Source organism: Paroedura picta, chromosome 2 (assembly GCF_049243985.1).
Source record: "Paroedura picta isolate Pp20150507F chromosome 2, Ppicta_v3.0, whole genome shotgun sequence".
Lineage (NCBI taxonomy): Eukaryota > Metazoa > Chordata > Lepidosauria > Squamata > Gekkonidae > Paroedura > Paroedura picta.
Genome location: NC_135370.1, coordinates 1935092 through 1949129, shown reverse-complemented (window position 1 = coordinate 1949129; position 14038 = coordinate 1935092). Strand labels below are relative to the sequence as shown.

The following is a 14038-nucleotide window of genomic DNA, read 5'->3' as shown; positions in this document are numbered from 1 at the left end:
GGGTAGTCAAACTGCAGCCCTCCAGTGATGTCCATGGTCATCTGGAGTGCCACAGTTTGACTACCCCTGGCCTAGGCCTACACAAAGGGCTGGTCAGTAGATAGAAGCATATTGGATCCCCTCCAATATTGAGATCTCTAACACCGAGATCATGGTTAGATCTATTGTATTGGTGCCACCCTCTTCTGAACATTATTCTCTCCACCAGGCTGAACTAAGATCAGAATTGTGACCACCGCCGCTATATGTTATGTGATATGTTATATGTAACTTTTAATTGGGGTTTTTATGGGGATTTTATTGTGTTTTAACTATTTATGTTGTAAACCGCCCTGAGACCTATTGGGAGAAGGGCGGTCTAGAAATTAAATAATAATAATAATAAAATAATAATAATAATAATTGTTAAGTTTGACCGTACAGCACAGAAGTAGCCCGCCTAGTTAGGCATGATGAATGGCTGCAGGAAGACCTCGACAACAAGTCTTCTGTATGTGCTCCATCCCCAAAAGGTGAGACAGTAACCCTGAAAAGGGCCTGAGAGGCAGGTGTGCAGAAGGGGCGCCTGATGTTGCACGGCACGATCATTGTCCCACTGCACTTACTGGGCTACCACACTGGAACACTCCAGAGCCCACCCAGCCGGCAGCGGTGCATGGTTTGTGCATGGTGCGTGAGCCCCCTCAAGGCATAGCCCGCTTATGGTGACCTTGCAGATTTCCCCAGGCAAGAGGTGGACAGAGGGGGTTCGCTATCGGCCGCCTCCTGGACGTCTCTGGCAGGCTCCCACCCAAGTCCTAACCGGGGGCGACCCTGTTTGACTTCCCAGATCCAACGAGACGGGGCTCGCCGAAGCCATCCGGGACAGGCGACACGCAGCTAGCTAGTGGCCCAACACTCTAAGACACGGGATTCAATCTGATCGTGTATTCAACAGCGTCTTTCCTTCCTGCTGGTTTAACCTGCGCCTATGTAGACTAAAATCCTACTCTTCCAGGTCCTCTAGCACAGGGTTAGTCAACCTGTGGTCCTCCAGATGTCCATGGACTACAATTCCCATGAGCCCCTGCCAGCAAACGCTGGCAGGGGCTCATGGGAATTGTAGTCCATGGACATCTGGAGGAACACAGGTTGACTAACCCTGCTCTAGCAGACTTATAAACTAGCTGTTGCTTCTCAACAAAACACCTCAGGAAGTCAATGAGAGACCTGCACTCTGAGGCATCTCTCAGGGGAAAACTGAGAGCACCACAAGCTGAGGCTGAGGAATGAGGGAGTGCGACTCTAGTGCGCAATGCAGCTTGCACAGGACTTACTATGCTCTGGGGTGGATCTCCCTCTAACCCACACAGCAAGGAACAGGCAGCGACTCTAGTGCACAAATCGGTTTACAGGCCTCAACCAGACCCAAAGACACCCCAGCTTCCGTTTGTAGAATCCATACCATGGCCAGGTGACCCTTGGTTAAATACAGGGCAGCCTCACCCTGCAGGGAACTGGACAGCTGTACTCTCCAGAGCAGGGATTCCCAACCAGGAGCCCCCGCAGACCCCTCCCCCAGGGGTCCACAGCCTTTCCCCTCTTGTGTTAATGAAGACGGCCACAAACTAAGAACCGGACGCTTCTATTGCTCTCCCTTCCCCGCTGTGCCTGGGAGAGGGCAGAGCCTGCAAGCCAACTCCTGCCTTAAACCGCCTCTTGTCTCCCCCCCCCCCAGTCTTCCTCAGACCTGCCTATTAACACGAGTCATGATGTCACTTCCAGGGAGCATGGCAGGGAGGCGTGGCCAGCTGACATCACTTCCAGGGCTCCCTGAAGCCTGAAAAAACATTTCAGAGGCTCCTCCATGCCCAAAAGGTGAAAAAGGGCTGCTCTAGTCTAGAACTCTTCTGAACTTGTGAGCACCTTTGGAATTCTGACAATGGGTGGTGGGCACAGTGACAGATGCAGGGGAAAAAGAGGGGTAATTTAAAAAAATATACAGGGAAACAGAAGTCTCAGAGGGTGAAGCCAACACTGTGATGAAGGCTGCCACCAAAACAACATTATTTTAACCTACAAAGGCAAGCAGATCTCCAGTGGCCAATCAGATGCCCTGCTGGGTAACAGCTTCAATCTGTCCCCCTGCTTTCCAAAAACACTCGGTAGGTGCCAAGAAAGGTAAGAGATACAGATGTGCTGGAGGCAACCAATTATATGAGCAAGAACAACAAAGCAACCAATATCTTTATATTTAAATATTTATATTTATATTTGCTACAGAAACTTTTGAGTGCACGGGGGGGGGGGTTCCCAAAATAATTTGGTATCCCTCGTGTCCCTTGAGTCGATGTTGCATTGCATTAAGCTTCTGTGAACGAGTGGACAGACTATAATATATTACCTATCATTTTCTAAAGGAAATAAATGCCAAAGACAGAAAACGTAAGACCACAGAACTATGAAACAACATGCAAAAATACAGAGATGCAAGAGAATAAAGGGAATAAAGAGTCTGCCTTGACAGGGACGGTGTTGGCCCTTATTTTCCTTGCAGCCAAGGCTAATCGGGAGGTTTCATATGTGACACTGTCAACACAGCCAGATAAAAGATAGATTATCTTTTCAGCAACAAAGAGAAGGTTAGAGCCCCTTAAGATCTCATCGAGAAATCTGGCCCTGGGTTGAGCGTAAACAATAAAGTTTGTAATGGGGTAAATCCTCCAGAGCTTGTGCACCACAAATACAAAATCACTATTCTTTTGGCATTCAGCCAGCCAAGACCAAGTTTCGAAACAAAGGGATATGAAAGCTGCTCTGAGATTATGGTTAAAGGTAAAAAGGTAAAGGTATCCCCTGTGCAAGCACCAGGTCATGTCTGACCCTTGGAGTGACGCCCTCCAGCGTTTTCATGGCAGACTCAATAGGGGGTGGTTTGCCAGTGCCTTCCCCAGTCATTACTGTTTACCCCCCAGCAAGCTGGGTACTCATTTTACCGACCTCGGAAGGGTGGAAGGCTGAGTCAACCTTGAGCCGGCTGCTGGGATCAAACTCCCAGCCTCATGGGCAGAGCTTTCAGGCTGCATGTCTGCTGCCTTGCCACTCTGCGCCACAAGAGGCTCTGAGATTATGGTTAGGATTCTTAATTAGATAAGAGGATCTACAATGGTCAGATTTAAACTGCTCGAATGATGATGCTGACTTAATTTTCAAAATTTGCATTCTCTCTATATGGGCAACTCTTTTGAAGATCCAGTCTCTACGTTGGGGGTTATTAACGGTTGGATTTTGGAGGTAATTGGGGATGGGGTAGCTTGCATGAATGCTATTAATAAGGCTATGCCATGCTGGACCCTTAGATAACATGATATTAAAAGACTGGTGGCCAACCTGTGGTGTTTCCTCAATTGTAGAATTGCAACGTGTCCTCAGGCACTAAGAGAAGTTGGGCCAGTTTCTGCCCTCATCAGAACAGCAGGAGGTGGGGGTATAAATATATACCCCCTTCGGGGGGAGGCGGGGTATAAATATAAATATAATAATAATATAGAAGAAGAAGAAGAAGAGTTGGTTCTTATATGCCGCTTTTCCCTACCCGAAGGAGGCTCAAAGCGGCTTACAGTCGCCTTCCCATTCCTCCCCCCACAACAGACACCCTGTGGGGTGGGTGAGGCTGAGAGAGCACTGATATCATTGCCCGGTCAGAACAGTTTTATCAGTGCCGTGGCAAGCCCAAGGTCACCCAGCTGGCTGCATGTGGGGGAGCGCAGAATCGAACCTGGCATGTCAGATTACAAGTCCGCACTCCTAACCACTACACCAAACTGGCTCTAATAAAAGGAGTTCCCCTGGGGAAGGCCAAGATTCACCTTTTGAATAGTTTCTAGTTTAGATATGTTTTCCTTCCATCCCCAGACCTCTACTCCATACAATAGGTGAGGGACGACCTTGCACCTTTAGTCTGCGTGAAAACTGGAAAGACCTGCACTCTACTTCCTTCCAAAGGTTACAGGCAGCTTTTCACTAGACTGGCTGCAAGGACAGCAGGATATCTGCACAGGCACAGCAAACGGAAAAGGTCACTGCCCCATCCCCCCGAATGTCAAAAGGCAACTCTGCGCACTTCATCACAGAAATGTGTTAACAAGCCGCCACATTCAACGGCTGCGCTGGTATTCGAGGATCTTGCAGCATGTGTGTTGTTCTCAGGGCGTGTGCTGGATGGAATCACATAGCGGCCACACACAGCCCACCATAATCCCTCCCAGCTGCCTACATAACCGAGGGGAGGGATTAGGCTCCTCCACAGCCCAAAGAGGGAAAGGAATTCCAGGTAAGGCGCACCTGCCGCCTCTCAAGCATCACTCCTGCACATCTAGTGCTGCCTCAGGAGTGCCAGGCCAAGAGGCAGAGAATATCATGTCACAACACACTGATCCTCATCCATCTATTTATGGTCAGTCGACCAGCAAATTCCACCGAACAAGTAAAATATCACAATACATATTGGAGTTATAACAGTGATTTTAAAAAGATAAAAATAATATATAATAATTATTATAAAATGACACACTGATAGATTCCTGTAAACATGGCAAGGAATCGGAAACGTGCAGGACTAGAATTAATGTTTTAGCAATTACCAAAACTTATCAAACTCATAGTTTCTGGCTCAGCCACTAACCAGCCATTGATGGGGGCCAAACAAATCGCTTTACGGAAATTGTGGACTGTCAAAAAGACAAGTAAGTGGCTTCTCCATCAAGAGAGGGCTGAAACGCCCCCAGAAGCGAAAATGACGAAGGTGAGGCTATTGCACTTTGGTCACATCCTGAGAACATGAGAGTCTCCAGGAAAGACAATCATGCCAAGAAAGGCTGAAGGCGGCAGGAAAGGAGGGAGACCCAGCAGGAGAGGGACTCAGTCGAGGAAGCCCTGGCCCTCCCTGTGCAGCACCCTCCGCAAAGCTGCTAACAACAAGACCTTGAGAAGTTATGAGGCCAGACGATCACCAGAGGTAAGAAGCTACTTCGGGGCACCTAGCCAGCCCACAGGCCATCCCCTCAAAGTGTATTGTTTTGAGCAGGTTACATGCTCTAGGCCAGGGGTAGTCAACCTGTGGTCCTCCAGATGTTCATGGACTACAATTCCCATGAGCCCCTGCCAGCTTTGCTTTGACACTCGGCCTTCCTTATGGTCCAACTTTCACAGCCATACATTGCAACTGGGAAGACCAATAGCCTTGACTAGACGCACTTTCATTGTTATTTTTATACTAGATTTAAAGCCCGTTGCATATTTAAATGCAAACAGATTCAGACGGGAAGCCGTGTTGGCCTGGAGTAGCAGAACAGAACTTGACTCCAATGCTCACATCTAGCAAAAAAACTGTTGGGGCCATTGGACTCAAATTCTGTTCCCATCCAAGAAGTAACCAGAACCAACCTGCTTCACTTCGAAGATCAGACAAGATCGGCCTGTCCTGGGCCACCACAGCCCTTCCCTGAAGAAGCCCCACAGGTCAGGCAGCTGATCATAGAAACCAAACACCATCCCTAGTTCTTCAAAGGAGCTGCAATATCATTATCATTATCGTTATAATATTTATTTCCCACCACTCTCGGCAAGCCGGCTCATGGAGGGTTACAGAATAAGATATACTCCCCTAAAACCCCTATTTCCCTTAAAACCAACAATTAAAAGCTACCCAACAGCCGGGGGTCCCCAGCATACCCGCCTCGCTGGGGAAGCAGGGAGAGGGTGACCCCCACCGTTGGCATATGGTGGGATATTCCACCTTTGGGGAGGCCCTCACCTGCGATTCCACATGCCACACCTGACACTGTTACCTGGGGTCCACACCAGGAAGGAATACTCATCCTGCACTAAACATTCAAGCGCCATGCTCAGAAATGCCACAGGATACAACCCGCCTAGGACTGTAGCACTGAAGGGGGCGGATCTTTTAAATACTTCCCCAGGTGATAAATTCCACGGAAAGTTCATGTCAGGAGGCCAAGGGTGCTAACTCCCCTTGCCTTCCCACAAGCTGGGAATTTTCTGCTACAGGAAGAATTCACACCTGCCTCTCCCCACCTTTATGCTAACGTGGTACCATTTTAGGAGAGATGCATCACATTTTTATTTTAGGACTAAGGAGCTTATAAATGGCAGCCTTTTATTTTTTATAAAACCTTATTCTTGTTAGAAAAGTGCCCACTTAGTTCAAATAACTAACATGACTGATAATACCATAACGGGCAGAAGCAATGTGTGCAGGAGCCAAAATAATAGTTGGCCTGATTCACTTCAATGAGGGGAAAGTAATTATGAGAGTAAAAGTCAGTGAAAAGCTGTTCTCGCCTTAAGTAATTGCAATAATAATTTTCCCCCACCAATCACAATAAACCCAAATGCATAAGACATGCTGTAAATATCCAGCACATATCAGCATGAAGAATTTCTCTCCCACCCTTTCTTCCTCGCAAGGTGACCTTCTTGGCTTCCAAAAATCTTTAGCTGAATTTAACCAGGGAAATTCTTGTCATGACAGGTATGCATAACACTACTCCTCAGTGGAATAGGCTTCCTCGGGAGGTGGGCGGGGGGGGTCTTCTTTTTTTAAGCAGAGGCTGGACAGTCATCTGACAGAAATGCAGATTCTGTGGACTTAGGCAGATGGCGAGTGGGTGGGCAGAAGGGATGGCGTCTGAGCTTGGCTCTTGTGGCCCTTTCTTGCATGCCCAGCAAATGCTGATAGCTACTTTGGGGTGAATTCTCCCCAGGCCAGATTGGCCAAGAATCCTGGTTTTCTTTGGGTTGGGGGCATCATCTGGCCATGAAATTGGGGTCACTGTGGGTGGGCAGGTAGTTGAGAGTTTCCTGTATTCTGCAGGGGGTTGGACTAGATGACCATGAGGGTCCCTTCCAACTATGTTTCGATGATTTTAGAGACTCTTGAATAGGGCTGCCAGATTCAGGCACGGAAGTTCCTGGCCATGTGCAGATGGATCCTGGGGAGGAAAGGGGCCTCCGTGAGAGAGACCTCAATGCCGGAGAGACCTCATTCCAAAGCATCCTCTTTCTCCAGGGAAACTGAGCTCAGTCATCTGGAGATGAGCTATGATTTTGGGAGCTCTGGAGACCCCCACCTGGAGGCCTAGTATCCCTCCTCTGGAAAGTATCGGCTTATATCCAGGGTCTCTGTTCCAGAGATGGAAGGGCAATTCAGAATTCAGAGGGGAGAGAAGTGAGCCTCAGGGAAGGGCGGTATATAAATATAATAAATAAATAAATTTCTACCAGCCCTCCTCTCACTGCAGACCTCCCCGCCCCCCACTCCTCTAGGGGCCGACAGATCTCCCCCTTCCCCTCAGAACAAACTTTCGGGGTCTTATGAACAGCAGGCAAAGGGAAGCAGGAACATCCCATCCCACGGCCCCTGTTGCCTCCGGCTGATTTTGTCGAATGCAAGTACTAAGCAGCTTATAAAGTAAGGAATGTGGCCGCTTCATGTAACTTTTCCTAAACTCTCATGAACAATTTCTATTCATTGATTCCCCACACTGCAAAATCCTTGCTTCTGTCCAGAGAACGAATTCTGCCGCCACTTTATTTCCAAACACAAAGCAGGATGGTTTATAAATCTACCAGCTAAATGCGGAGAAGGAGGAAGAAGTACTAACGATGGGGCTGATGCTCAGAATGTTGCACAGGAAACTGTTTATGCACAGGGATTAGACCAGGAGGGGTTTAAGAATTCACGAGGCCCTAGCAGCATACAACTGCAGCCAGACCGTGGGAGAAAGCCCTCCCCTCCCCCCCGCAGGGGAAAGGGGTGACACCAGCGGTCCCCAGCCCCTGGTCCGGGGACCGGTACCAGTCCGTAGATCAGTCGGTACTGGGCTGCAGCTCCTCCTCATCCTCCTACCCAGCTGCTGCCTCAGGGGCTGCCCACCACTCTGCCTCACCTTCGGTGCTCTCCAGCGGCCACCATGGCTGGGGCTCCTCCTCCCTCACAGGGTGTCTGTGGTGGGGAGAGGAAGGGAAGGCGATTGTAAGCTGCTTTGAGACTCCTTCGGGTAGAGAAAAGCGGCATCTAAAAACCAACTCTTCTTCTTCTTCTATACAGGGAGGACAATTTTTATGACTTTAAGTAGCAAACAATGCACCTGTGCCAAACTTCTGACAGTCGTTTTTTTTTTTTTAAGGCCTCCCCTCCTTCTCTGCTGCAAGCCATTTACTTGACAGAGCAAGCTTTTCTCTTCCAAACACTTTGATTGGTTGTTTTACCGTCATGCCTTTCTTGTCTGCACATTAGAATAAATGCCCTGAAGAAGCAGAAGCAATTCATGTATTATGCAGTCGACTGACTTGGAAGCCAAGCAGGAAGCAAACAGATTTTAATTCCCTCCTCGGATACCAAAGCGAGAGGCACGCTCCCCGCGAAGCCAGGCACTTCTGCCATCTCTACGGGCTCCAACGCAAGGGATTAAGGACCTGCTTAAAAGCCCCATCCTTAAAAACAACGGGACTGAGAAGGGCTTAACTGTGTCTGGACGGCCTCCAAAGTTTCTTCCAGGGAGGATTTCAGCCTGTCCTTGGTGCCGAGACTAGGATGATACTGCAAAAGGGCAGATGGACATAGTGGTTAGGGTTCCCAACCAGAAATGGGTTCAAATCTCCACTTCTACTAAGTTCAGGCTGGTGACAGAGGACACCGAAAGAGGGGAGGGTGAAATTGGTGGTTTGAAATACCATGAGGTTCCTGGAAGCACTCTCAGGAAGAAAGCGGATGATGGATGCCGATCAAAATATACAAATAAAAATCTGCAGAGTTCATTTCTCCCACTGTCCTCGCCAGGCCCATGGTCTGCCATCCCTCCATCCTCCTGACTTCAGCCCAGCCTTTCTCAACCAGGGTTTCGCGACGGCACTGGAAGGGTTTCCTGAGTAGGTAGGAGCTAATTTTTATATATTTTGTGTTAAACATTTATCGTGAAGGCAAAGGGGTGGCAGGATGAGAGTGTCCTGCCGAGTGCAGGGAGTTGGACTAGATGACCCATGAGATCCCTTCCAACTCTATGATTCTATGCGTCTATGGTTCTATGACCATATATGGTCATGTCAAGCCATTTTTTTCCTCCTCCCCCCAAAATAGCCAATGATGGTCCTGCAGGTGCCGGGAAGGGGAGGGGCCCTGGCTGGGCGTGTCCACAGCTCTTCCTCCCAGCTATGATCTACATCAGGGGTAGTCCAACTGCGGCCCTCCAGATGTCCATGGACTACAATTCCCGTGAGCCCCTGCCAGCGAATGCTGGCAGGGGCTCATGGGAATTGTAGTCCATGGACATCTGGAGGGCCGCAGTTGGACTACCCCTGATCTACATGATCGTGCCACTTCTGGGGTTTCAGAAAGTTTCAGGGCTTTGGCAATGGCAAAAAAAGCAGAGAAAGGCTGCCTAAGAACAAGGCCGGAACTGCCCTGACTTAGCACCAAGTCAACCCTTGTATGGCTAGCAGGTTGCCTGTGGTGGAGCTCTCTCCTTCAGCAGCCAATCGTCCCCTAAGTCAACACGAGAGGCTTACATAACAGGCTGAGCTTGTTTCAGTCTTACCTAAATTCCTGTAGAAAGGCTCTACTGTTTCCTGCTAGCTGCAGAGCCCGGAGAGATACGGATTCAATAACAGAGGGGAGAATGCTTTTATTCACTGGTAACTTTTAGGAGGAGGAAGAAGAAGAGGTTGTTTTTTATACCCTGCTTTTCACTGCCCACAATAGTCTCAAAGCGACTTCCAATCACCTTCCCTTCCTCTCCCTTCAACAAGTACCCTGTCAGGTAGGTGGGGCTGAGAGAGCTCGGACAGAACTTCTCTGTGAGAACAGCTCTAACATGACTGTGACTGGCCCAAGGTCACCCAGCTGGCTGCTGGCAGAAGAGCAGGGGATCAAACCTGGCTTGCCAGATTAGAGGCCGCTGCTCTTAACCAGGACACCAAGCTAGATTTGCAATTTTTATAAATCCGTGTAGAAACAGGGGGTCTACTGGGTCGTCGTCGTCCCCCCTGCTCTTCCAAGCAAGCAGTATGCTAAAAGGTCGTATTTATAGGAATTCCAAGATGTTTGTTAGAGTCAGAATCCCCCCCGCAGATCATAAACAGGTCAGGCGATGAACAATATGGCTCTGACACACTCCCCCGGCAGCTCGCAAACTGCACACATGCCCTGTGAATGTAAACAGCTTCAACACAGCCAAAAAAACCACTAATAGACTCAAGTAGCCAGATGGGCTTTTAAATGCAAAACAGAGACACATTTCCCATCGATGGAGGCTGGGCCGGGAGAAGACGGCATCTGCCTGTACTTTCCTACCCCATAAACCAGCGGTGGCCAGACTGTGTCTCTCCAGATGTCCATGGCTCTGCCCCTGCCATAAACCATCCATGGCTACTGCATTCTTCATCACGTTTCAAAGCACAAACCTGCCCTGCATTTTAGGTCAGCTTCCACATCATCTGAAATTTAAGGAAGTTGGTCAAGTTAAGACTCCATCCAAAGCCTCTTCTCAAAACCAGGGCTGCCTTGGCTCTTAAGGAACTCCACTCACCTGTAGGGAGGAGAACGGGGAGGTTCTCCAGCTGTGCTTTCCACAGAAGTGCTAAGCAGGGATGGTCCTTACCGGAGGTCCACTTGCCTTTGCCGAGAGCATCACCCTGGGAAAGCCCAAAGATGACTTGAAGCTCTATCCGCTCAGGTAACAAAACATGTCCTGGGTAGGCACACCTGGAGCTCATCTAATAATTAAGTGCTGTCAAGTCAGAGCTGACTTAGGGTCACCCCTCAGGGTTTAAGGCAGGGGTAGTCAAACTGCAGCCCTCCAGATGTCCATGGACTACAATTCCCATGAGCCCCCTGCCAGCATTCGCTGGCAGGGGGCTCCTGGGAATTGTAGTCCATGGACATCTGGAGGGCCGCAGTTTGACTACCCCTGGTTTAAGGCAAGAGAGGAGCAGAGGTCATTTGCCATTGACTTCCTCTGCATAGCAAACCCTGGCCTTCCACAGTGGTTTTGAACCCAAGTACTATCCATGGTCAATTTTGCTTAGTGTCCATAAGAAAATAAAAGTTAAACGGCTGGACCAACAGCACGATCTAGTCCAGTCCCTCTGGATGACCACCAACAGGACACAGAGGCCAAGGCCTTCCTGGCTCTGGGATTCAGAGGATGAGGGCCTCCGAAGGTGGAGGTTCCCCTCAGTCCCCAGGGCCAGTAACCCTTGATGGGTTTATGGAGAATAAATCTATTTAATCTGATCATTTGTGGCTGGCCCGGGCTATTCAGACTACTGCAGATCATGTCTACTCTGGAATTAACTCTTCCCAGTCCCAAGACTCAGGCCTCTTCCCCCCTACCCTAAGGCTGCCTTTGAAGGGAGAGCAACAACTTAAAATTCTTCCCATCGCACTACCCAGCAGCCGCAAAGGGCTACCGCACACGGCCGGCCTGCCCAGATGCTCAAAATGCGCTTTTCTGGGGAACAGCTGCTGTTTCGAACCAGCTCACTCGATTAGCACCCCCTTCTCTTCCTTGCAGGTATGGTACAGTTTTCCCGTTACATAATCAGTGTGGTTACTGTTAAGTTAATGGACTGGATGGACGAGGAACCACAGCTTAAGGCAACTAGCACCATTAGCTCTGCAAAGGAGAAATGCTAGAGGTTACTGCCAAGACCCTCAGAGGGACGTTCCCACGTCAACATTTTCCTGTCACCATCATGTGAAATTATACCAGCGAAAGCTAGCAAGTGCTTGCTGAAGGGGAAAGGAAGATGGCTTCAGGCAGAAATACAGCGTCTATGGGAAGGGTGGCCAAACGGTGGCTCTCCAGATGTCCATGGACTACAATCCCCATGAGCCCCTGCCGGCCGGCAGGGGCTCATGGGGATTGTAGTCCATGGACATCTGGAGAGCCCATTTGGCCACCCCTGGTTTATGCCAAAGAGAACTGTTAGACTTGCAAAGCAGGAACAAAGTTGGAAAACCCTTTGGCCTTTGCTACATGAATCCCTGGTACACAAAATCAGAATAACTAATATACAAATAATAAATACTGTACAAAGCCAGTGACAGGAAACACCCAGGCAACAATAATAGTACGACAGCCAAAATCCAGACAAGAAAGGCGCTAGAACTGTACGGAGCAAAAGTGGCAATTATCCCCAGAAAGTTACGAAGGCGCCGTAAATTCGTATGACAACAAATGCATACAGAAGTGATGGGCTTCCATGCCATTATTCTGTAGCTGCACTAGCTACACTCAAAGAACACAGTGGAATAGATCTTTCTGGCCTCCCTCATCGCGAGGAACTGCTCCCGAAGGAAGCCACAAACTACTGGGTGAAAGTAGAGGTTCCCCCACTCACAGAGACGCTGGTTTGGATCCAGCCTTGAGGCTTCTTACAAAACCTTCAACAGCACCGTCCTCTTACACGGGGCTAAAATTGCTTCCCCCATTTTGGAGGGGACAAACCAGCAGGAAACAGGAAAGCGATCCTGGATCCCTGACAAATCAGCCTGTAGGATACCAGTTTAGGGCACGGATGCCTTTTGTTTTTATACGCACACTGAAGACAGAACAGCTTGGGAGTCAAACTTTAGCTATCCGTGTTCCCTACAAAATAGCATCATGCAGGCGTGGCAAAACCCACACCGATTATTTGATTAGCGACTGGCTTCAAGGAATTGCGAGATAGTCAAATAGTCATGCTGGCTGCAGTCAGTAATATGGTGGCCGCAGTCAACTTACAGTGCTTTCAAGACATGAGACAGCACAGGTGGTTTGCCAGGGCCACCCCCAGTCTGGCAACTCTGGACTTCCTTGACGGGGGGGGGGGGGTCTCCAGTGGCATGAGACCCTCATGCCAAAGCAGCAATGCTCCTGTACTGGCCATATGCAAGCCTTGAAGGTCACATTCCATGCTGGACTGCCCACTTGAAGGACAACCCAGGGCCAAATTCCTTGCTGAGATTTTACTCGGTCTGAATTCCTATTCCACTACTGAGTAGATCATCTGAGAGCCAGCATGTAGCAGTTAAAAGCAGCATCTTGTAATCTGGCGACCTGGGTTTGATTCCCTGCTCCTCCACATGCAGCCAGGTAGGTGACCTTGAGCTAGTCACAATCCTGATCAGAGCTCTCGCAGCCCCACCTACCTCACAGGGGGTCTGTTGTGGAAGAGGAAGGAAAGGCCATTTGTAAGCCACTTTGAGACTCCTTTGGCAGTGAAAAGCAGGGTATAAAACTAACTCTTCTTCTATCTGATTCTGATGAGTATCTTCTAACATATAAAATGTCATTATACGCTCTGTCAGCAAGGAGAGTAAGGGCTATATGTTACTACAATGGCAGGTTAATTTTGGTATGTTGCTCTTACTGCTATATGACTTTAGTTCTATATAGTTAATTATCCTATTTTATTGGTTCATTTTATTATAGAAGAAGATTTGGCTCTTATATGCTGCTTTACCTGAAGGAGTCTCAAAGTGGCTTCCAGTCACCTTTCCTCTCCCCACAACAGACACCCTGTGAGGTGGGTGAGGCTGAGAGAGCCCTAATATCACTGCTCCGTCAGAACAGTGTTGCATGTGGGGGAGGAGCGGGGAATCAAACCTGGCTCACTGGATTAGTAGTCCGCACTCCTAACCACTACCCCATACACTTCCTGTCAATTTGCTATTGTTCAGCCTTCCTCCAGTTTTTGCCATTGGGAAACCCGTGAATCATTCTTCAGGTTCGAGAACCCCAGAAACGGTGTTTTTGTGCAGAATATGGCCCCTCCCCTCCCCTCCCCACCCACCCCGAGCCCATCCCTGGCATTCGGGATGGGGTGGCTCCACGTGACTCTATATGATCATATCACTCAATAATAAATCCTAAAATATATTTAAAATTAATTCACTCCCACCCATTTGGGAAATGCTTCTGGGGCCATGAGGATACCCCAGGGTCTCATGAAACCCTGGCTGAGAAAGCCACTTGTGGTTGCTGATGACCCGGAG

At 49.0% G+C, this 14038-nt stretch overlaps 1 protein-coding gene across 5 annotated transcripts in view; it reads right to left on the bottom strand.

Moving 5' to 3' along the window:
• NBEAL1 (neurobeachin like 1) overlaps nucleotides 1-14038 on the bottom strand; it is a 131700-nt gene that overhangs the window by 116549 nt on the left and 1113 nt on the right. The window lies entirely within an intron of this gene.